The following is a 27012-nucleotide window of genomic DNA, read 5'->3' on the forward strand; positions in this document are numbered from 1 at the left end:
TTCGATTCCCGGCCGAGTCAATGTCATCAGTTGTCTTGGGTCTGAATGTTTGTGGTACCGTCGTTACTTCTGGTTTTCCATAACATACGTGCTTTAGCTACTTATATTGGGATCAGAGTAATGTGTGTGATGTTGTCTCATATTTATTATTTATTTATATTAAATAAGTGTCAAGATTTTTTTTAATAATGTAAGTTTTAACCAAAACTCGACATAAATCTAGGAATATTCCTTAATAATTTCTGCAAGTACCAGCTAGAAATTTCAGTATAGTGCAATAGCTCGTCTAGATTTCCAAGCGCGAACTTTTAATGGTTTCGTTATAACATTATATGGTTTAAAATTTAACAAGAACTTGGAAAACTGATATTTTTACTAAAATGCATTTTTTATTTTTCATAAATAAATATTGTATATAACTTGACGATTTTTAAATTTAATTTAAACGGTTTGTAATATGGTAAGTGCTCGTCTGGGTACCACCCACTCATCTGATATTCAACCGTAAAACAACAGTACCTCGTATTGTTGTGTTCCGGTCTGAAGGGTAAGTGAGCCAGTGTAACAGGCTCAAGGGATATAATATCTGAGTTCCCAAGATTGGTGGCGTATTGACGATGTAATGAACGGTTAATGTTTCTCACAACACCATTGTAAAAAACACTTGTTTTATCGATACATATTTCTAAAATATATATTTTGTAAATTGTTTTTTTTTTTTTTTTCGTAATCTGTTAATAGTTCGCCGTTGTATGTACATATATTATTTTAATGCTATTTCAACTTATATGATCGTGGTCTGTCAATTATTCTTTGTGTCTAAACAAATACATGAACAAAACGTAACCGTTTTCTTAGCTTTCCAAAAATGTTTAAAAAGAAGAACAAATCAATCGAAATAAAATGATCAGAAAGGACGCTGGTGGAAATTCGTAGTCGAACATGAAGGAATTCGTACTAAAGGTCGCTCTTTAAAATTCCTACAAAATTTACTCCAATTACCAATAACCCTGTATATGAAAAGTGACGTCCCTACCTTCAAGTAAAGTAACTATTATTCTATTTTTAAAATTGGTAGAAAATCTAATCTTAATTAGTGTGTACCTATCATTATGTGCGTGTATATTATGCATATGTGTGTGTACTTACACACGAATTTGCAAATCACAAACACATCGATTCAATAATAAACATTTGACATTTGACAATCGTGATTAACAATCGCGAGTATTTTAATGCTATTTCAACTTATATGATCGTGGTCTGTCAATTATTCTTTGTGTCTAAACAAATACATGAACAAAACGTAACCGTTTTCTTAGCTTTCCAAAAATGTTTAAAAAGAAGAACAAATCAATCGAAATAAAATGATCAGAAAGGACGCTGGTGGAAATTCGTAGTCGAACATGAAGGAATTCGTACTAAAGGTCGCTCTTTAAAATTCCTACAAAATTTACTCCAATTACCAATAACCCTGTATATGAAAAGTGACGTCCCTACCTTCAAGTAAAGTAACTATTATTCTATTTTTAAAATTGGTAGAAAATCTAATCTTAATTAGTGTGTACCTATCATTATGTGCGTGTATATTATGCATATGTGTGTGTACTTACACACGAATTTGCAAATCACAAACACATCGATTCAATAATAAACATTTGACATTTGACAATCGTGATTAACAATCGCGAGTATTATTCAAATTAGCATGCAGGCTTGAATTGAATATCGGAGGAGTTTGGTGGTTCGGTAATGAATAATTATTTCACGGTAACCGAGTATACGTGATCAGGAGAACGTGCCAAACGGCTGTGCTGTATTCACATGCGTCGGTGTACTTGTGTAAGTTACTGGATGACAAATTTATGAGTCATATTTAAGTATTATCGAATTCGCTAGAATTATTGTTGTTACATATTCATGAGTGATTTTAATGTAATAAGCGTGTATTAATAAACCAAATGAGTGAAATCTAATAATTGATTTATTTACACTTACATAAATGAAACTTATATTAAAAATGCAGCGCTTTTCTAGGAATGTTTTAGTACGTATATACAAATAATATACTCCGAAACACGCTGTGTCTTCTGAAATATTTCAGATCTGCGGTAAGTTATACGTAAAAACGAATAACTAAAGCTACGCTAACAGGTTCCTATCAAATGCTTGAAAATGTCCTCACACACATGAGTGAACGAATTTTATGTTCTGCTACACCGACTTTTTCCTTTTATTTACATAAAAATTAATAAATAAAACATAAATTAATTATAATAAACCGACTTATTTTACTACAAGTATTATTATTGAACATTAAAATATCGTCGAATTTTTTATTTGTTATAGCATTCAGAATAACAGTCGTGCTTTGTTTTTATATTTTCTAACCACAACTAATGTTTTAATCCGATTGATATATAACTCTTACATTATGATAACATGTAGTTTTAGGAAAAACATGGCTTATGTTTTATTCGTTGTATAATTTCTACGATAGGCTATTTGTTATATCAATATAGTCGGAGGAAATTGTCGGCCTGGGCGCTTTCCAAGCGAACGCTGCCAAAACTATAACAAATACACGATAACTTTGTTCGTTTGATTTGTAGAACTTCAAAAGTAAATCAAAGCAATGTATTTATGTATAGAATAATGCAAACATTAAACGATAATTTAGTATTTCTCTGAAGAGTATATTATATTTTTATGGAATAGGTTGGCGGAGGAGCATATAGGCCACCTGAGGGTAAGTGGTCACCATCACCCATAGACAATGACGCTGTAAGAAATATTAACTATTCCTTACATCGACTATGCGCCATCAAGCTTGGGAACTAAGATGCTATGTCCCTTGTGCCTGTAGTTACACTGGCTCACTCACCCTTCAAACCGGAACACAACATTACTGCGTACTGTTGTTTAGCGTTAGAATATCTGATGAGTGGGTGGTACCTACCCAGGCGGGCATGCACAAAGCCCTACCACCAAGTAAGATTAAACTCAAACTCAAATTCCTTTATTCAACATAGAAGCATTACACTTAGTTATTAATAGCCTAATTAAACACTACCACCGATTTGGAAAAAAAAATCATTATCAATCGATTCTTTTAAATTTATATGCACCAAATAAAACTAGTTATAACGGATTTGAATCGCGTATATTAATTATTTTTGGCATCCCGACGTTTCGAGCACTTTACAGCGTTCGTGGTCACGGGTAGTTACAACTAGTTTTATTTCAATGTGTAATCGCGAAAATTTAAGACAACTTTAAGACAACATTATATGCACCAAGTTTTATTATTGTGTGGGTTTGGATGTTACTAATATAGTATAATTGTCGTTGGTAATTATTTAATAAAATAATATTAAAAATGACCGTTGTGGATCTTTGGGGTTTTAATGATATTGTAAATTGTATCAGTATGTGGTATTGCAATACTCAATTACAATACATTCTACAGATAGAAATTCACTCGATAATTGATGTATATAATTATATACGTCAATAATACCGACTCCGCAATGTCAATAAATCCTTCTTGGGCAAGGTATCCGTTTCCATACTAAAATTCCGCAGACATTTTTAACTTTGCCGTTTCGTAAAATCAAATCGTTTGTAAATAAATAAAATTTTAACAAAAAGAAAAACCGACTTCAAACAAAACACTATTTTAAAACAAATAAAAATGCACTAAAAATTAATAAAAATAATTGCGTATTTAACATATTTTTGAGAGTCCTCCCAGGTAAAATGAAATGAAAAATATTAGACTAATTAAAAATCGATTTACGATTATATAACGTAGTTATAGTTATTGTTATATTTGGAGCCGGTGTCAGTCATGGGCACACGCTTCAACAATCAAAAGAAAGAAGCGATACGAGCCTCTTGATTGACCCAGTATAATATCGTATAAAAGGTAATTTGTAAGAAACATATTTCTTAAAGTATTCTCGTATTGTTTTTTGATAGATATAGTGTAGGGTTGGCTGACACCGACTCCAAATATAGCAATAATTATAACTACATTATATATTCGTAAATCGACTTTTAAGTAGTCTAATATTTTTCATTTCATTTTACCTGGGAGGACTCTCAAAAATATGTTAAATACGCAATTATTTTTATTAATTTTTAGAGCATTTTTATTTGTTTTAAAATAGTGTTTTGTTTGAAGTCGGTTTTTCTTTTTGTTAAAATTTTATTTATTTTTTGATTTTAAGTGAAGCTGATGTAGACTAACATTTTTTTCTTAATATGGATAGATTAAGCTTGCCGTTTAAATGAATCAGAAACTACTTCGGGGACAATTTCAAAAGAAACTTTCGAATAAAGCAAAAATACACTTTCGAAAATGCGGCTTTAATACGTCATGCGGCATAAACTACGAGGTACCACCCTCGAATGAGCTGTAATCGACCTCAGTAAAAAACTTTGCAAAAGAGCTATTCGTATGCTATGTCGTACATCATATGACATCACATCATATACACAAAATTTGATTAAAGACAGTAAGAAATTCTGCCCCATATCGCACCCTAACTGTAAGCCGTTTAGGAGTTCCGTCAATACATAGTATGAAACAAAGTCGCTTTCTCTGTCCCTATATCTTTAAAAATACGCAACGGATTTTGATGCAGTTTTTTTTAATAGATAGTGTAATTCAAGGGGAAGGTTTGTGTATATAATAAATGAACAATATAGTAAAGAAACACTGACAATTTTAGAAGTTTGCAATGTGATGTCGTAAAAAAACAAATTCTTTAGTTTATTTAGTATCAGTATTGCTCCCGTGAGAAGTCGGGGTGGGTCGCTAGCTGATTAATATATTCGATTATGACAATTACATGAACATAACCACGTTCTGGAAGGTGATTCAAATATTCAAGTAACCCATAAATAAAAGATTCGACCGAGTATTGCTAACGTGCTCCTCGGAATTGTTCCGATCCCTCCCGTTCCCTTAATTTGTCATGGATTCTATGCTCAGAACCTTATCAAACTTTCACCAAACTAGCCTTAAAGTATATCCTTTATAATAAAAAAAAAATCATCAAAATTGAGCCAACCAATTTTGAGTTATTCACCTATTTGTCGCGCACATACATAATGCAAATTTAAGACTTATCTCGTTTTCATACGGATACCATCATCGAAAAAAAATAAAATTAAAATGGGACCCCACGGGAAGCACTACCTTTCACACAAAAAAATTATCAAAATCGGTCCACCCAGTAAAAAGTTATGAGGTAACAAACATAAAAAAAAAAATACAGACGAATTGATAACCTCCTCCTTTTTGAAGTCGGTTGAAAATACATTGTTAGAAAAAGCATATTATTCGATACAAGATTTTATAGATGATAAAAAAGCTTGAAGTTTATACCTGTTGACTTCCGAGCAGGATATATTAATTTAAATAATTGTATTAACTAACGTGACTTTGCATTTTATAAATGTTGAAAAAAGTAACTACTGAGTTTCTTGCCGGTTCTTCTCAGTAGAATCTACTTAATTGTAAAATGACGATTCAAAAATGTTTGTAAAAGCCTACTTGAATAAAGTTTATTTTGATTTGATTTGATATTTTGTAGCTGCATTAACAGTGAACGATCATGCATCAGTCAGTTGACAAAGTGAGATAGGTTTAAGCAGAATAACAGTAAGACAACAAAATAATAAACTTGATAAAAGAAATAACGCGACTCGCTCAAGTCACTGAACGAGGCATAGCTTCGACTATTAGAATCACGTATGGCACGATGAATAAAGATTTTTCACTCATAAGAATTTTATAATTAAGCACGTCTAGACAATTGACGCCCTTTAACATTCCTTACACCTTCATTATCTTTATTCGTCCCTTTTATTATTTTCAGATACTTAATTCATGTCAGTTTAGAGTTTAAATTATTTTCAGTTAGAATTTACAAAAGTGCGTTGCCTTATTTATTAAAGAGTATTACATACATGTCAAATAGTAGTAGTATAGTTTTAGATGTCGTTAGATAAACGCTTTGAATTGGAAATCTATTTGTTACATTTTTGAGATACGTATAAAATGTATAAATCACCACCAGCATCAGTATAAGAAATTTAAAGTCACGTGACACGTTTGAAATGGAATTCCTTTCGCTATGTATATTGAATTACTTGCATAAAATATTAAAAAAAAATATATAATATGAAACCGTATGAGTAAAAAAGGGAGAAAAGGGGAAAAGTCCTGAATGCATACGGCATCTCACTCACGTGACGCATTCTACCAATACACTTTATTGTAAGCTGCGCAAAAGAACATTATTCCAAAAATCAAACAATTGCAGTAAAACGTTATACGACCTCTGTGGTCGAGTGGTGTGTACACCGGTTTTCATGGGTACGCCACTCCGAGGTCCCGTGTTCGATTCCTAACCGAGTCGATGTAGATTACTTGTCGAGTTGTTGTAGAGTATTTGTTACGTTTTCTATGTCGTCTTGGGTCTGGGTGTTTGTGGTACCGTCGTTACTTCTGATTTTCCATAACACAAGTGCATTAGCTACTTACATTGGGATCAGAGTAATGTATGTGATGTTGTCTCATTATCTATTTAAAAAGTCAAAATCGGAATTAGAAGCTCGTATGCATTAGAACTGGTAGGTACTCTTATTACTATAAGAAATCTCTTTCAATAAACTTAGCGAGCGGGAAAAATTTAATATGCGGCTTGTGTTATGCGGTCATATCGTATTGTCGTAGAAAAATAGAAGCGAATGCGTTTGACGCCTAACGTATTATAAATTATTTCATCACGAGAAGATAATTGGAATTCTTTTTCGATTATCGTCTTAGCATGAAAGCTTTTGTTTTTGGTCAACTTTAATAACCTATGCGGAATCATGAGTTACTAAGGTTGGTGGCACATTGGCGCTGAAAGGAATAGTTAATGTTTCTTACAGCGCCTTTGTCTATGGCCGATAGTGACCTCTTACCATCAGGTGGCCATATACTCGTCCGCCAACCCATAGCATAAATAAGAGTAGGTACTTTTCGACGTTGAAAAATTATTTCGTCGTGCTATTTCAACATATTTACAAAAAACCTTAATACATTATACACCTAAACCTTCCTTGTGAATCCGTCTGATTATTAGTGAAAACCGCATGAAAATCCGTTCAGTAGTTTTGCAGTTTTTCGCGAACATACAGACAGATGCAGCCGGGAGACTGTTTACAATATATAGCAAAAGTTGTAAAGCCATCGTTGGTAAATTCAAATTCCAAACGCATTTTTCAGCAGAAGTACATTAAAAGTTATTTTCAAGTTTCGATTACATTTGTATTAAGCCCATGCAAAACCAGGGTCGGTCGGTTGTTAGTGATAAAGCTTTTTGCATACATCACTCTTTATTTACCTTCGTAATCCAGGGTATCGTACGAAATTACCCCCGGCCCGATAACGTTATCATATGATTGGCCCTAATAAATCTACCTGACGTCTATGAATATTGATGAGTAGCGTTGACATAAAAATATATATATTTTTTTAACAAAGTGTTGTTTTTGTTTTGTTTGAGAAGCATTATGGATATGATTATATATTTATCACCTTTCTTTTATTATAGCAAAATTAAGTTAAGCCAAGTTATCTGTCTGTATATTGTTAAGCAGTGTACAGTTCAATAAACTAAACGTCCCACGTTTTAATTTCTATTGTAAATTATAAAATTTTAGTGTTCCAATTGTATGATTCTTATCAAATTAGAATTTGTAAATAAATTAAAAAAATCTAATGTTTGAAGTGTTGTTGTTTGTTGCTTAGTTACGTATGTGTGAGTAATAGACCGTTTCAGTGTGTGTATATAAACAACTTTACATTTCTTATTCGATGTATTTTCCAATTATTATTTACATTTATTTGAAATGCTAAATTTAAAAACGTTTACGAAATACGTGCCTCTAATATATTTCATTTTTAAGTTATAAAATTAGAACCAAATGAGAACATTAATTTATTTGACCCAAATCTGTTGTTAAAGCATAAATGCTCGAATTTATGAATAATAATTTATATTTATAATTTTTATGACGTCTAAAGTCAATAATTGGTTCAGGATGTGTTAATAGTAGATTAAACTATACGCGTAGTTGGATATTACAAAGCTGCTTGTATACTAAATAAAATATATTCGTCAGCATTTCCTCTTAGCAGTAATATAAAGCACATTAAATTTCAAAGCAACGAAACTAAATAACTCAATTTAACCTGAACTGTAACTTCGGATTTCAGTGATTATGAAATTGTAATATTTGGAGAAACAGATTTAGGTAAGAAAATTTATTACGTAATTTTCGTTTGAGCAATTTCGTGTTAAGTCAAATTTTATTTAGGAAGGTATTTATGCAAATTTAACATCCAACTCTAGCTACTAGGATTGTTAAACTCAAAAGAATCGTTAAAGAGCGTGTGTGTTCTAAAAGATATTACACTAATGACTTCGTAGTTGATTGCACCCTTAGGGAGTCAGATGATTGCTTTTAGACTGTTTTTAAGAAATCAATACCAATATGTTTACTCTTTTCTTCTTCTCAGGTCCCGAAGTACTCACTAACCAGTGGTAGATTTTCAGCAATTAACAAGCAAGCGAAAAGCTTCTCTATTGATTTTTGACTTTGACTTTTCCATGGCTGGATCTTTGATCTTTTGATGATTTATTTATTCAGTGCAAACATAATATGTTATATAATATACAATTTATAGCCTATATCACTCAGGAATAATGTAGCTTTTTTCAGTTAAAAAAATTTTAGTATTGGATTATGAATTCCAAAGATTACCCCCTATATAAGTTTACAAACATACAAATTTTACGTCTTTATAATATTAGTATAGATTTGCACATATGTTTTTTATGGTATAAGTTAGCGGACGAGCATATGATCCACCTGATGGTAAGTGGTCATCATCACCCATAGACAATGACGCTGTAAGAAATATTAACTATTCCTTACATCGTCAATGCGCCACCAACCATGGGAACTAAGATTTTATGTCCCTTGTGCCTGTAGTTACACTGGCTCAATCACCCTTCAAACCGGAACACAACAATACTGAGTACTGTTATTTGGCGGTAGAATAACTGGTGAGTGGGTGGTACCTACCCAGACGGGTACATAGCCCTACCACCAAGTATCTTGATTTATTATAGACTAATAACTAATTGGACTTACTTGTGGAATGTATGTTACATTCCACATTTAGCTGAGGTTTCCTTCATTCCCTGATTCCAATAACATTTTATGGAAAAACCCTCGAAACGATCGCGTTGCTTTTCCTTCCCTTGACCAAAATCAATATTAAAATATTCCTTATCCAAGTGGGCTCACAAAAGCATATTTGAAACGTCATGTTAAATTGTAAATTTAAATGTTACCTATTACCGATTCTGGAAGTAGATTCTTACGTATAGACCATTATTAGACCTCCATTTTAATTACAGAGTATGTCTGTAAAGTACAATTAAATTCCATGCTTTTAATCTTTAATATATTCTTGTATTGAATTATACGCCTTATTTATTCAATATGTTATCGACAGTTACTTTAAATTCTTCAAAAATTTAATTATTTGGTCTGAAATTATTAAAAAACTCACTAGGTGGTAGGGCTTTGTGCAAGCCCGCCTGGGTAAGTACCACCCACTCACAAGTTATTCTACCGCCAAATAACAGTACTCATTATTGTTGTGTTCCAGTTTGAAGGGTGAGTGAGCCAGTGTAACTACAGGCACAAGGGACATAACATCTTAGTTCCCAAGGTTGGTGGCACATTGACGATGTAAGGAATAGTTAATATTTCTTACAACGTCATTGTCTATGGGCCATGGTGACCACTTACCATCAGGTGGCCCATATGCTCGTCCGCCAACATATACCATAAAAAAAAAACAAAAATTACCACGCAGGCATAGACCTAAACTCATCAATGAACATACCATCCATAATTGAATTAATGTAAAAATACATAACAAATGCATTTTTAATTTTACTATACATACATCCTCGTAAACAAAAGGGATCATAAATAATATTATTTTTACAGTGCCTTATAAAAATATATATAATCGTCAAACTTTTTTTTCTATCTCTACATGAATAATTGTTCTATTTACCGACATTTTTTCGCAGAATACGCTGCAATTACATCAAATCGACCGCAGTTATTGTTTCTGTTATGAAGCCTGGACAATATTGATTGATTTGTATAAAACGATTTTAATTAAATTTGTTCAAAATTAAAGTAATTCTCTTACATCAAAAACATACTTGTGCTCTGAACGTTTAGAATTATTAAATATGACACTTTTAAATTGATGCAATTAATAAGAAATAAATAATTTGTGTCTACGAATCTAAGGATAGACTCAGCTCCAAAACATGGAGTTATCCCAGCGATGGGATTACCAAGCTTAATGTTATATAACATTTGTTACACGTCATATTAATCGGTATTCATAAAAACGAAATAAAATGTTCATTTCAGTCAACGTGAAAGTTCGTCGAAACAATAGTTTTGCCAACAGACTCAGCTTTTTGAAATATAAATAAAATCAGCACAGAAAATTGTTTTGTATCGTCGTTCGGACCACGTCCGTAGTTACAACCGCTTTTGTGAAAAGGAAAAAGTTTGACTCATAGAGAATGTTTAAATTATATTCAAATCTTGTAACTATTTCTCATGAATGTAAAATTATTATTTTATTTATATACCGAGAATCGAGTTGTTTTATTTATTTCATTCATAATATAAAACATATAAAGTATGTATCTTGTTAGCTTATATAATTAATTTTATAGCATAGGTTAGAACGACTTAATTACTTATCTTCTGATGAATTATAGCCTATATGTTTCCAATAAAAATATGCCATACACATTTTCACCGACTCAATGCTGTAAAATAAAATGAGTTCCAAAAATCCTCAAAAAAGAAAAGAATAGCCTTATTCCAACAGTGGAACATTTACAGACTATTATCTTACACATATACATCTAATGTTTATTCAAGAATTTATACGAAACCAATATCAGCAGAGATAAGTAAGGTATCATCATTACTCAATGTTATTTTTTGATAATAATGAAAAAATATTATTGATAACACCATATAACACTTAGAAATTTACTAAAAAAAAATAGAATCAGATATAACATAAACATAAGTTCCGGAGATTACCCCCTACATATAAAGAAACAAATATACAACAACAACAGCCTGTAAATTCCCACTACTGGGCTGAAGGCCTCCTCTCCCTTTGAGGAGAAGGTTTGGAACATATTCCACCACGCTGTTCTAATGCGGGTTGGTGGAATACACATGTGGCAGAATTTCTATGAAATTTGTCACATGCAGGTTTCGTCACGATATTTTCCTTCACCGCCGAGCAAGAGATGAATTATAAAGACAAATTAAGCACATGAATCAGCGGTGCTTGCCTGGGCTTGAACCCGCAATCATCGGTTAAGATGCATGCGTTGTAACCACTGGACCATCTCCACTCTTAGAAACAAATATATCTCTTTATAATACGAATGAAGACACATCATCATTATCATGATGATGAATAAAGACACTCCTATGGCAAAAATAAACCAAGTGCCGACCTCCAGCAGACCGATAATTACTTTTATTTATTTTAATTACCGCAAATGAATAAGATTTTTCATTTAATATTATACGTATTATATTTAATATTAAAATATATCAAATACATATATTCATTGTGTAATTTTTCGCCCAGTAAATCGGAATTTCGATACAACGAGGTAATGCTCCTGGCATTTTTGCCACCATTCCACGCGTACATGATTTATACAGTATCTGTTTTTAAATTTCATCTATATGTACCTATAAGTATAGTATAAGGCTTTCAGTCAATCAATCAATCAATCAATCAATCAGCTCATTTCCGTCCACTGCTGGACATAGGCCTCTCCAATTGCACGCCACTGAGATCGTTCTTGGGCTACTCGCATCCAGCTCCTGCCTGCCGCCTTGCCTATATCGTCACAGCACCGTGCCCGAGGACGTCCTACACTACGTTTGCCGAGACGCGGTCTCCATTCTTGAACACGTTTTCCCCAACGGTTATCGGTTCTGCGACAAATAAGTCCAGCCCACTTAAGGCCTTATTATATCTATAACATCTATGAAGTAACGTTCAGATACTGTCACGTTTCTATTGTCGAATCCATATCGAATTTAAAAAAAGAACATGGTTAAATGTCAAAAGATTTTGACAGTTAAGCTCAATGATCGGCTAAGATATTCGTGTAATTCTTACACGTCCGTGAGAATGTATTTGACCCGCTCGCTGAATATTTATGACCACAGTCCTTAAAGGAACTTGCTACGGGATTAATCCGTAAAACTTTGTATTGTCTTACAGTCCTCAAACTTCTCTCTTGGAAACTTTCTTTTGTAGGAATCCTGGAAGTAAACTATATATTTTTATGTGATTTATTTAACTAATGATTCTTATGTAATTATTATATAATTAATAGCTATTGTCTGCGGTTTCGCTTGCGTGGAAGTTAATCAAAATATTACGTGAGTATAGTGTAGTTTACACAGATCTATACTAATATATTCTTTTAAATATTAGATTTAAATTTTGTATAAATATATATTATCTGTGTAATTTTGCATCTGTCATCTCGAGTGACACACATCGCCAAAGCGCGGGAAAAGAATACATGTATATTAAAAATGGCGCGCGTCCATTTTGTGAGGACGGTGTGTGTATACGGTGAACTGATATTAAGATACAATATCTATTTAATCTAATTGGTAAATGGATCTCACATGTGAACATTACATATAGGACTTCTTTATATATGTCAAATTTGTGTGTAATGTGTCCAGTTTGAATGGTCAGTAAGTCAGTGTAACTACAGGCACAAACATAACATCTTATGTTTTTATGGATAAAATTTCTGACTTTGCCGATGCCCATAGGCAATTCTGACCATTTTCTTACCGTCGCCAAAGGTAATGACAATAAGAACATTTGATATTGTGCAACGGAAATATTAGTACAAATGTTACGGTGGTATTTCTAAGAATTGTTTAAGATTTCAAGCTCCAATAAATTTCTCATTTGTCAACCGTTACTGGTACACTCGGCTCAGCAGCATACGCGGTTTGAAAAGTTAGACAAGTAACGAATATTAGTTATGTCTTACTACATATTACTTCTGGGGTATTGAGACTGTTTCTTCTCATAAAAAATATATATAACAACAATATTCCATAATACAGTTATGTATCTATGAATAGTAAATACATTTTTCATAAATGAAATGGAATTAGCGAAATTCATTATAAGCATGGAAAGTTATAACATCAAGCTTTTAAATTTCCGAAGTCAATGTAACATCCTCAGGGAAAATATGAGCGTATTGATTATATAATTATAAATCTTGCAAATCATAGTACAAAAAAATTAAGTTTATATTAAAAAATATAAAAATAAATGAAGTTTATCATTCTGTAAAAATAGAAGAAAACGAAGTTTCTCTCTTCAATTTGAAATGACCGACTCATTTATTATACTTATACTTCATTTACTAGGATATGATATGGTAACTGACAAATAGATGTACCAAATACCTACGAAAAAGTTTTATAAACTATATACAATTTCATGTTTTTTTTATTGGACTTGTATATTTTCAGTAATTTTAAATAATCATAAAAAAGAGTAACCATGCGTTTTTTCTCGGTTCTAATTGGTCGAATTCTTCTGAGCCGGAGTTAGCTTAATATTTATTTCAACTCTGTAACATGACGATTCAATAGGGCTTATTAGAGCCTACTTGATTGAAGGATACTTTGATTTTGGATCGCATGTCATCGGTAAAAACACTGTTTCTTATATATCGAAACTATAAATTGCTAGTAAAAAATCTTGTATAGTAATAATACTAAAACAAATGTTATTATTAAATATACATAACATTAATTTATGTCCCTAATATGTATATTAATTAGTCAATCGATACATTTAATAATTATCCGCTAATTGAATATTAATTATATTAATCCTTTTACCGCCCATTTCCGAATCTCCTTTTCTTCTTCCATCCCCGTTCAAAATCCAACGCCTTTTGTTTTTCTCGTGCCAGGCAGTACCAGCTCGACACACCACGTCACGAGAGGAAGTGACGTCCCACAATAAGGTGTCGATAACCGTATCAATAATCATACTAATAAATGTTATTTCATTTAAATAACGTATTTAAATGAAATAACATTTAAGCTGGCCCAGTCGTTAGAACGCGTGCATCTTAACCGATGATTGCGGGTTCAATCCGAAGCAAGCACCACTATATATATATATATATATATATGTGCTTATTTTGTGTTTATAATTCATCTCGTGCTCGGCGGTGAAGAAAAACATCGCAAGGAAACCTGCATGTGTCTAATTTCATAGAAATTCTGCCACATGTGCATTCCACCAACCCGCATTGGAACAGCGTGGTGGAATATGTTCCAAACCCTCTCCTTAAAGGAAGATGAGGCTTTATCTCAGCAGTGGGAAATGTACAGGCTGTTACTTTACTTTACTACGTATTTAAAAATCAAAGCCGTACTAAATATTATTATTTCAATTAAAATTATATAAGTATATTTAGAAAAATCGTGACATAAATATGTCAAAGAACGATACAAGACAAAATACAATAAAGGCATCATTGTCCAGTGTATAATGTATTTGAAAGTACCCTCATTTGAACTAAGCGAATAATCTTGTACGAGGGGACACAATAGCTCGGCCCCATTGTACCGAAGATACTAAATCAATGTCAGAAACATGTGACAAACGACAAGTGCGCTCTTGTACGATACAAACAATTAAAACGGGAAACTTATGGAATTATCACAATACAAAAGATAATATTAACGAATGCGCCGAGTAAATTTTGTGAGCCCCAATTTCGAAGCGACATGGTAACCGTTTACTAAAAATAACAGTGTTATGCTGTAACGACTTCTTGTAATTTTTTTTTATATTATTCACATTTATTGTGCTTTCTAAACATTTTTTTATGTTTTGTATCTTTACATAGTATAAAACAAAGTGGCTAACCGCTGTCTGTTCCAAAGTAAGCTTAGGTCTTTGGAATTACGCAACGGATTTTGATGCGATTTTTTTAATAGATAGAGTGATTCGATGGGATGGTTTTTGTTCACCTATAATACATGGTCAATACAGTAAAGCAACACTCATAATTTAAGAACTTTCTACTGTGATATCGAAGCCGGGTCGAGTCGGGTATTCCTATAAAAGGCAAACTGACAACTGATTATTTAAGCAATGCTAAATGGCGTTCAAATTTCGAATCACCGAAACTTGACCTTTAATTCGTAAAGCGTGGCTCTGTTTTGTAATGCAGATAGTCTGGCAAATAGGCCACCTGTTTGCATAAGTGGTCGAATACCGCTAATGTGCTGACAACCATGTGATCTGATGGTGTATCCCTTGCGCTTGTAATTAAACCGTTTCAGTAACACAAATTGTTGTGTGACAATAAAATTAGGCGGTAAATCTACCAAATATACTACTAAGTATACTACTACTATATAGCACAAAAAACAATTAATATTAAAATATACCATTAAACATTTAATAGTATTATTCAGATTAAAATATCTTGATTTAAATTCTTAACAACTCTGTAATGATTCGAATAAACTTCCCAGAAACATCTCTAGGTAGTTTTAAAGAGCTGAATACACCTTCAAGGAAGTTCTGAAAACTATTTTTGTTGAGGTTTTAAAATATTCTGTAGCTTTTTATTTTGAAACGAATAAATCGTAATTGTAAAACTGCTGGAAATGTTTTCCCTTAAGGATAAGTTAGAGCTAATGCCACACTACTCCAATGATTAATGCACATGTGCTAGATTTGAATCCGATAGATGCGGGTTTTTTAGCCATGTTTCCCTTCTCCGTTTAGCACGAAATTAAATATTAGCAAAGAAGATATTTGGTCAAATGGTCAGCTTAAAAATGGATGGATTGTGTGAAAGAAGATATGGTTACAAATAATGTTACTTGTGATATGACGTGTGACAGAGAAGTATAGAAGGAGAAGACATGCTGCGCCGACCCCAAATAAAATCGGGATAAGGGCAGGAGGATATCTGGATTGAAAATTGACACGAAAACTAAAATTTCTCAATGCTATCAAATCAAATCCAAATATGTATAATTTATTAAAGTAGGTTTTTACAAGCACTTTTCAATCGTTATTTAACCAACTATATTGAAAATGTGTCAATCGCTAATTCGTCACATGTCACTGCAATTTACGATTAAGATATTTTATAACGACTGGGTCATATTAGTTGAGGCTTATTGTGAGTAAATATTTTAATTAGAATTTATAAAACGTATCACATTCTTACTCTGTTTTAATATCATAACATTTTTGGGTATTTAAATACTCAAATTTCATAAATAGTTTAATCTTTTCATGAACGTCAGCACAAAAACTCAAATTTTAGTCGAATTTAATTATGAAGAAGGATCTCAATGAATACGCTATGTGTTATAAATTAAAATTTCATTCAGAACTCTTTTTAATTTAACAAAATGAAATTTTGTTTAAAATATCTTATATTTTTAAAGGAAACCCTCTTACAACGCAATTAAATTTAAGTCTTACGAAGTAAATGTAAACTGCGAGACATTGTTACAATAACTAATCAATCGTTCATTTTCGTATAAAATAGAACAAAAACATTATTTTTAAATTTAATTGTTCTTTTCGTATAAAACCGTCCAAAGTCGTTTAAAGATAGGCCATAATACCATGATTTGGCGATTCCCTTGGCAGAGCAATATCCTTTACCCGTTGCGAATAAGGCTTCGCGTAAATATTATATAGATGGCGCGCAATCTACTCCGACCATAACATTAAGTATTATTGGCGTGAGGTCGAATTCGGGTGCGATACGACTTATGTAATGCTGGGATGAGAATTGGACCAATCATCTTTAATGGGACGTCTTATTTATACTAAATGATAAATTCGTTCGGATATTAATATTGGTCTTTGTTTTTTGTTTATATTATACCTAAAATCTATCATTTGGATACTATTTTTTTTTAATTTAAACACAGTTTCCATTAATGTGGCATTAATATATCCTATGTCGCTTCTTGGAGTTCAAGTTTGCTTCATACCAAATTTCCTTAAGGTAGGCTAATTTTTTACCTGACACATGACCACTAACACCCTAAAACGCGAGAGAAGCCGAGGGCCAATACTAGTATCTAAGTCGGTACCTCGGTAGACGATTACCGGTACGATATCTCGGTAGATTATTTTTTTCAAATAATAAATATATAAATAAATATAAGACAACATCGCATACATTATTCTAATCCCAATATAAGTAGCTAAAACACTTGTGTTATGGAAAATCAGAAGTAACGACGGCACCACAAACACACAGACCCAAGACAACATAGAAAACTAATGATGATCTACAAACCTTGACTCAGCCGGGAATCGAACCCGGGACCTCGGAGTGGCGTACCCATGAAAACCGGTGTAAACACCACTCGACCATGGAGGTCGTCATTATGTGATATATAATTCATATACGTATATTTAATAGCTGTGATTGTCTATTAGCCAGTTTATAACACTGCATTGAACCTCAGAACATGTAAGAAAAATTGGTTTTTCCGTTAATCATTTCTCAGTATCAGTATCGCTTCCATGCTTCAGAAAACACATAAGGGCCTTGACGTCTGTGTGCACTTTTATGCCAGTTACGGCTGACTTCCTATCGGATATTTTTAACTTTGCCGATTCATAAATTCAAAGCATTTGTAGAAAGTACATTAATAAAAAATAATATTATAAAATACAGGAGTACAATGACAATATGATGTGGAGATAATACTTGTTGACTTCTAAACAGGATGTGCTATATACTAATTTATTTGCATTTGGCTAACATAACTTAATATTTTAAATGTCAAAACTTAAAAACATGTTCAAAGCAAAAAAATAATAAGACAATTCACGCCATTAATTATTTCGTGATTTTCAAGGAATGTGAGGGTCAAAATTGGTCTTGGACAGCTTAGGTATTAAATGTCTTAGTTTAACAGATATCAAAAAATATGTGAAAACTACGTTCTTCTCGGTAAACTCTACATTTTAAAACGGTGGTAGCTTCACTTAATGTAGATTGTAAAATGACGATTCAAAAGTGTTTGTAAAGGCCTACTCGAATAAAGTATATTTAAATTCTAATTATGAAATTATATATATGTACCAATTCATATAGTGTGTACAATAATATTCGGCTAAAATGAATTTATACAGCAATTAAGTATGATTTTAACATACAAAGATATATTGGAATATATACTACATATGTTTACCAATGATCTGAGATGGCCCAGTGGTTAGAACGCGTGCATCTTAACCGATGATTGCGGGTTAAAACCCAGGTAAGCACCACTAAATATATTTGCTTAATTTGTGTTTATAATTCATCTCGTGTTCGGTGGTGAAGGAAAGGAAGTCGTGAGGAAACCTGCATGTATCTAATTTCATCAAAATTCTGCCACATGTGCATTCCAACAACCTGCATTGGAACAGCGTGGTGGAATATATTCGAAACCCTCTTCACAATGGAAGAGGAGGCCTTATCTCAGCAGTGGGAAATGTACAGGCTGTTACTTTACTTTTTTGTACCAATAAATCGTTCCTAAGCAAAAAGGTTGCAATTTGAGGTATGGAATTTATCAAAAGTATCAAAAATACGCTCATATAACAGAAGTAGACGAGCCAGTAAATGTTTCACTGCTAAGCAAAGCCTCCTCGTTTCGACAGCTTTTTCCTCCACGCTCCTCCAATTCTGATTGGTGGATATATTTTCCATTATCACCCAATACATTTAGGTTGCCTCAAGATATTTTCCTTGCGAGAAGAATTATAATCATTAATTTTGTAAATGGAAATTCTTGTTTTATTTTAACCTCTGGAGAAAATCAGCTTTATTTATTAATCTTTACTATTTACTAATATTATAAATATTAAAGTAACTCTGTATGTCTGTCTGTCTGTCATTCATTAACGACCAAACAAATGAACCGAATTTGATGAAAATTGTTGTGAAACAAACTTGATCCCAAGGAAGAACATAGTCTACTTTTTTGCCTAACACATGGTAACCAATTCTTAAAACGCGAGTAGTATACTCAAAGTAGTATAAATTTAAAAGAGTAGTACGAATCAAATGAATTGCATACTTATTGCAATAAATATATTATGCATACAAAAACTACGGAACCAATAATACTTTTGTAGTCGACTTTTAGCTCGCACCTTGTTTTCGTGTCGAAAAATTCGCTTTACCACCTCTCGCTTGCAAATAAACGGTATAAGCGTGTAGAAAACTTTTAATTAACACACCGCGTTTTTAGTTTCTGACTTTTCAACCGATGTTCAACCGACATCTGGTTTGAAACGTTCGTTAAATATTAATTTTTAGTTCCAATTTTTTTTTTTTTTCGAACGTGAAATGGAAATTATAGAAACCCGAAGTCAACTTTGCTAATGGACATTCGTAGTTGTTAAACAAACTCAACAATACTTTTTTTTTTTTATATACAGAGTGTTTTTAGTTCGCTTTGATTTAATTATATAAAGACTTATATAAAGGCTTCTTTATTTTTTTAAATAGTTATACGGGTATATAAATTGTCTTGAGGCCTTTTTTTAGATACTAAATTTGATTACATAGATATTTTATACATAAATGTATGAGCTGTGTTCGTATTTCCGACATGTTGTGTGTGCGTTAAGATTTTAAGTTATTTTATGTCTTTGTATTTTTGTGTACTTGTATGATGTACTTGTATGTGTGTGTATTGAATGTATTTGCATGTATTTTTTACCAGTCAGCATAAAAATTAAAGAAGTATTAAAATAAAAAATATATTATTTAACATTGGTAATTTAAAACTCTGAAGTTGTAGACTTAAGAATATTTTATTTCTTAAAATAAACTGACAGAAAATAAAATACAAATACAACAAGTCGCCTTATGGTGACAGGAGGGCTGGTTCGTTTTTTGTCCAGAGGATCGGAATTGCGATTCAACGGGGAAATGCTACTAGCATTCTTGCCACCAATTCACGCGGTTAAGATTCATACAGTAACTATTTTTAATTCATATTTATATATATTTAAGCATTTAATGCTATTGATTCTTACGTTAATAAAGAATAATTTAACTCAAAAAAGCTGATAGATTTTAAAATAATATTATAAGACATCATCCTCCTGCCCTTTTCCCAATTTTATTCGGGGTCGGCGCAGCATGTCTTCTCCTTCCATACTTCTCTGTCAAACGTCATCTCACAAGTAACATTCTTTCTAACCATAATGTCTTTCACACGATCCATTCATCGTTTCCTTGGTCGTCCTCTACCTCTATATCCATCCACATCCATGCTCAAGGCCTAATATAAAAAATATAATGAACATTGGGTATTTAGAAGTACTATACACACTCACAATAAAACTATTCTGTAACAACAAAACAAAACTCGAAACTCACAACTAGTCATATGTAAAAATGTGAAATGCGTCTTTAATTCTCAACTCATAAGATTCGAACTACGGTAAATATTATAGAATAAGACTGCAGGTTCATGAAGAGGTTTAAAAGACAACTTTATCCAAATTTATGTCTCAAATATGAGATCTGACCAAGGATAAAACGTCGAAATGAGAAGTGAAATATTCGGCGATTGTCATAAGCGGAACGGGGAAGTAACAATAAAAATGAACTTTTCGAAAAGTTTAAATCGCAGGCATTGTGCCAACTGTGTCCAGTTCACTCTGGAGTCCAAGATATGAAATAAAGTATTTTTACGATAAACTTTTGTTCTGATTCGCTTAGAAATCCGACGATTCCAGAACTATCAGAAGTTAAGTTCACCGTTTTGAAGATATTAATATAGACCCTTTTTTCATCAGATCTCCTTTGTCGCTATTAATTTGCCATTTAATATTAAAATTTTTCTTTTTCAATTTTAAAAAGTTATTGAAATAGATAATATAATCTGAAGTAGGCGGCTAGACTGGAATGGGTGGGGAAGGCGAATAATTTAGACGACAGCTTTCGTTCACTAAACGAGAGTTCTATGTGCTAATGATAAGCTATGTGAAATTATAAGCTAGTATTAATATAAATATGAGACAACATCACATACATTACTCTGATCCCAATGTAAGTAGCTGAAGCACATGTGTTATGGAAATCAGAAGTAACGACGGTACCACAAACACCCAGACCCAAGACAAAACTAATGGTAATCTACATCGACTCGGCCGGGAATCGAACCCGGGACCTCAGAGTGGCGTACCCATGAAAACCGATGTACACACCACTCGACCACGGAAGTCGTCAAAGTAAGTATTGAACTATAAATAGCTGGAGAGATGCACGAACACGAGATGGCCCAGTGGTTAAAGGAGCATCTTAACCGACGATTACGGGTCCAAACACAGGCAAGGATCACTGAATATTCTTGTTCTTAATTTGTGTTTGTAATTCATCTCATGCTCGATGGTGAAGGAAAATATCGTGACGAAACCTACATGTCTCTTGACTTGACTTGACTGTTGACTTCCAGGCAGGCAAGTAATATATCCTATATTACAAGCATATATAATTGTAATAAACTAACATGACTGTTTTTTTAAATGTTGAAAAATAGTACCTATTGAATTTTTCGCCGGTTCTTCTCGGTAGAATCTACTTCCCGAACCGGTGGTAGCTTCACTTAATATAAAAAAAGTTGTTAAATGACGATTCAAGGGCTTGTAAAAGCCTACTTGAATAAAGTATATTTTGATTTGATTTGATAATGCTTCATACTCTAGTTCTAGATTAATGTTAAGCTAATACTTGTTGACTTTCGTACAGGATATAATGTACACAATTGTATTTAACAACCATAATGTATTACAAATGAAGGAAAAGAGTTACTTGTCGGTTCTCGGTAGAATTCAAAGGGGCTTATAAAAGCCTACTTGAATAAAGTTTAATTTGATTTGATTTCTTAATCACTTCAAAGGTATTTTCATAACTTATTAATTTTTATTATGAGTGGATTCAAAATTTAAATGGCCTTAGTCAAAAAGTCACTCTCTAGTATAATACCGACCGAGTTGTTTGTGGCTAGCTATAATTCCGCTCTTGAGTTCAAGCCCCAAATAGACAAATACAAAACTTTTAGGTTTTTGTGTTATTTATACAACGCAGAAGAGGCACGAAGTTAGTGTCTGTAGATCTTTCGTGCCTCTGTAAGATTGTAACAATATTAATAGTTGTCGTTCGCGGTTCCGTACGCATTTTATGTGTTAATTGTCATATGTTAGGCAAAAAATTAGCCTACGCCTTTCCTTGGAGTTCAAGTTTGCGTCAAACAAAATATAGTCAAATTCGTTTGACTTGTTTGACAGTGAAAGAGCGACATAATTACTTTCAAATTTATTATATTATTATACAAGTATTCTTTGTATTAACTTGAGTACTAAAGGAATTTAAATACTCTATATTTCTCAATATAACAGCTTAATTATTATCATGACGTTTATTTTCAGTTTATTCGAAAAGCTTATTACAAACATAAAGCCCTGTCAAAAACAAGTATTTTCAAAAGACGTCAATAAACGCCAAATCATGGAACCATTTTAGACACACTGTATAAAGTTTGTGCAATAAATCAATATGGGGTAGTGTTGTCGTTCTAAGTAATCGAGATATCGATAAGAAATATTACTTTCATATTATTGTTTTTTTTTTTTATTTTGGAAGTATGGGATGTTGTATTTTTAAATAAGTGGCAAAAATATAAGATCTATTAAGTAAACAAAATTACCTCATGATTTACCCATGTGGACAGCAAATTATATTTAATCGAAATATACTTTAGTTATTAGATACGCCTATGAAATTATCTTTGAAAAATATGACATGATTTTTTTGTATATATATAAAATAAAGATGAAAATAATACTAAAATATGAGTGCAATTCGTGATGTATTTACTTTGATTTTATTTATTATATTTAAATTACCAGCAAGAAGCTTATTAAATATTTTAATTATAGATAATTACAACATTCTGTTGACGTCGAAAAATTAATTAAAATTACCTACATACAAGCAAGATTAAGTTAATAAAATAGGATTAAAAATATCAGAAATAAAGCTGCTTAAGCATATTTTATGATATAGGTTGGCGGACGAGCATATGGGCAACCTGATGTTAAGTGGTCACCGTCACCCATAGACAATGACGCTGTGAGAAATATTAACTATTCCTTACATCGTCAATGCGCCACCAAACTTGGGAACTAAGATTCTATGTCCCTTGTGCCTGTACTTATACTGGGTCAGTCACCCTTCAAACCGAAACACAACAATAATGAGCACTGTTATTTGGCTGTAGAATAACTGGTGAGTGGGTGGTGCCCACCCAGACGGGCTAAATTGTGTCAATAAATTGTCGATGTTTTAACGTTAAATTTATCGTTTATCGACAACGACATTCGAGGAGACATCACAAGTATTTACTCAATAAGAATATTTTACTTCACTGCAATCAGCCAAAGACCGTTGAATCTGTTTGAGCAATTTTTCATTTTTCCATGAAAAATCTTTGATCTTTTTCGTCGAATCAAAGAGAAGTATTTCAATCGTTCCGTATGTTTGAAGGGAGAGAATATGTGAAAATCTTCGATAATGGCGTGTTTGGTTTACATCGGCGCTGTGCTTTTAGTTCAAGTCACGCGTGAAATTCATATAACGTTATTTTTATATCGTTATATTTTTCGTTAAATTTATCGTTAATTTTGTCACACCTATTTTTTTTATGGTATACGTTGGCGGACGAGTATATAGGCCACTTGATGGTAAGTGGTCACCATCACCCATAGACAATAACGCTGTAAGAAATATTAACTATTCCTTATATCGTCAATGTGCCACCTACCTTGGGAACTAAGATGTTATGTCCCTTGTGCCTGTAGTTAATGTTACAAAAAATGCCGATAACTCAGGAATTGGAAACTGTGATTCTTAGCCTGTCATGGCTATTTAATAGCGGAACACATCACTGATTTTTTATATGTTTAAATTGTGTTAAAAATTTCGTGATGAAACCTGCAGGTCAGATAAATCGTAAAGGAAATAGAATGCTTTACAAAATAAAATACCTACTTTCTTTTAAAAGAATGGGAGGTTTTAGCCTCGCAGTGGAACATTGAAGGAGTTTTACAGGCACTAAAGAAAGAATGTAAAAACAGAATATTAATTTTATATGTTCTATTTTTTTTACACGTTTAATTAATGATTGCAGGTTCAAACCTATGCAGCTACAAGGAATTTAAATGAGCTTAATTCGTATTTATAATTGATATCGTCCTTGGGGTTTTGGAAAAATATTGTGTGAAAACCTGTATGTATATAATTACACTCAAATTCTGATACATCATATGAATACGCAAACCCTTAGAGGAGAAGAGTGATAGAAACATTTTCGTCAAAAGGTGTCGTATAAGCTGTTACTTATAATGACATCTATATGAGAGCAATGTCGTTGCAAACATATTCAATTTAAATTATAAGGTTTATATTTGTGTATTTAATGCTATGTTGCATTAAATACACAAAGTTAACATATTTTTTATTTTACATTAAGTAAAATGTATCGTTTTAATAGAAAGTTAAATTACATTACATGAAAAAAATAATATAAGCGGAGGAACTCGACATGAATTAAAACATTACAAGTAATTTTACTTAAGATAATTTAAAGTAAATGATTTGTTTTCATTATTGTTTGATGAAGATGTGTTTGATAGCAAAATAAATTAATATTAAACGCTGTCTATTTTTGACCGATTCCAAAAATAAGTATCATATTGGTTTCTTTTTTGTTGTACGTTACTTAGCAGAGCGAGTAAGAGTAGTCTTCGGATCTCAATTGTAAAAAGATGACAACCGTTTTACGGCGATACGCAATTTTGATACGTGTATTCTATAAATTAAATATTTTTAACAATCAATTTCGCATATCATCCTTTGACATATCACATACGTTTTCTGCGATGAGTTTTAAGTTTCATCTTATGAAAACCTCCACTGAACGCCATCACTTAAGAATCGTTTTGGAAAATTATTTTATGATTGGTTTTAATTGGTTTCATTATAATTTGCACCTTGATTAATTTAGTATTAATTTTTACATTATTACATAATATATTAGTACCTCACGATATATTTGAAATAATTTCGCAGTAGACTAAAAGCCGTGACATTCCGGAATGTGGATGAAAAGGGGAGTTAAGTTCGATATGTGTCCTACAAGCGAGAAATATTTGAGCAATTTATATTCATTTCGTGGAATATCGGAAAACGGAAGGCATGCTCACAGATATTTTCTGGAAATTCAACCTCGTATACGATATATCAACACACGGGCAATAATTATACAAGCCTACATTGCTTATTATGAATCAAAATCTATAACATGAAATTGACAGTTATTCTAAGTACAGTAACTATACGTAAGGTACATACTATGTGCTAGACATTTTCAACTTAATTTTATTTGAAATTTATTTCCGCCTTTGTGTATGCAATACAACACATTGTATATCTATGCGTATAATAAAATTGGAGTATCTGTTTGTAATTTTAAAATAGCCCTTTTTTACTCAATGTATGTATACACGGTACATATACCAAATTTTTATTTATTTTACAATTTTTGTCTTTTGTTTGTTTCGGCTAATCTGTGAAACGGTAGGACAGATTTTGATGGGACTTTCACTGGCGGATAACTGATATAATAAGGAGTAACTTAGGCTACAATAATATATTTTTATTGTTAAATGCAAACGCGTAAAGTTTCACAGGCACAGCTACTTTGAAATTTTATCATGAGTTGGTTGAGTATTTAATTCGTGAAAGCGTACCAAACATAGATAAATAAAACTCGCATTCATAATATTACAAACAGTTAATCAAACAAATTAAATCATTTACGCACTCATAATATTACTAACTCTTCCGACTGACCGTCGCGTCTGCTTCGCTGAGCGTTTAATTTTATTTAAAAAACGCCAAGGATTTACGGAATAAAAAAAAATTAAGCTTTCTAACAACTTACAAATGTTTTCATGTGGTCTCATCAGGTTCATAACTTCATTTATACTTGCAGTGTTTATTAAACTGAATTTATATTTATAATTGACGCACTACGAAACTTAATAACTATTTATCTATACATACCTATATTAAATACATATGTATGTTCCACGATACACCTGTACCAAAATTTTGTTTTTTCATTTTTTTAGTGTTTCTTTCTCACTGTTGTTCCGCATAATCTCTGGAACGGCTGAACCGATTTTGACATGACTTTCACTGGCGGAAAGCTAAAGTAATAAGGAGTAACTTTGGCCACAGCAGTAACCTTTTTGTTAAATTTAAACGCAAGAAGTCGCGAGCTGCCTAGTTTATATGTATAGTTAGGAATATTTAGCATTAAAATTAAGTAATATTTAGTCTTGTACTACAAGACAAACAATATTCTTAAATGTTTAGATTATAGATCTATGAATAATATATTCTTAGATTATAGATCTATGAATAAATCAAAACAATAGATACTAAAATCCCATAGGATTTGTTGTCAGGTTCGCTTTTCGACGTTCGAGTAATTCCCGAACCTAAATTGTTAACTAAAGCTGTGTATTTGTCACCTCGACTGCGAACAGATAATTTAAATATTACATTGTTTTTTTATTGTTCCATATTTAAATTTATTGAACGAAAGCTGACAGGCATTAGGCTCAACTGATTTTAAGTGTTCGCGTCATTACATATGGATTCCATTTGGATTTGG

At 32.2% G+C, this 27012-nt stretch overlaps 1 protein-coding gene across 6 annotated transcripts in view; it reads right to left on the reverse strand.

Annotated features, from left to right (window-relative positions):
* Positions 1–27012, reverse strand: part of LOC124539275 (protein madd-4) — a 446643-nt gene that overhangs the window by 153542 nt on the left and 266089 nt on the right. The window lies entirely within an intron of this gene.

This window comes from Vanessa cardui, chromosome 22 (assembly GCF_905220365.1).
Source record: "Vanessa cardui chromosome 22, ilVanCard2.1, whole genome shotgun sequence".
In the NCBI taxonomy this organism is placed as follows: domain Eukaryota; kingdom Metazoa; phylum Arthropoda; class Insecta; order Lepidoptera; family Nymphalidae; genus Vanessa; species Vanessa cardui.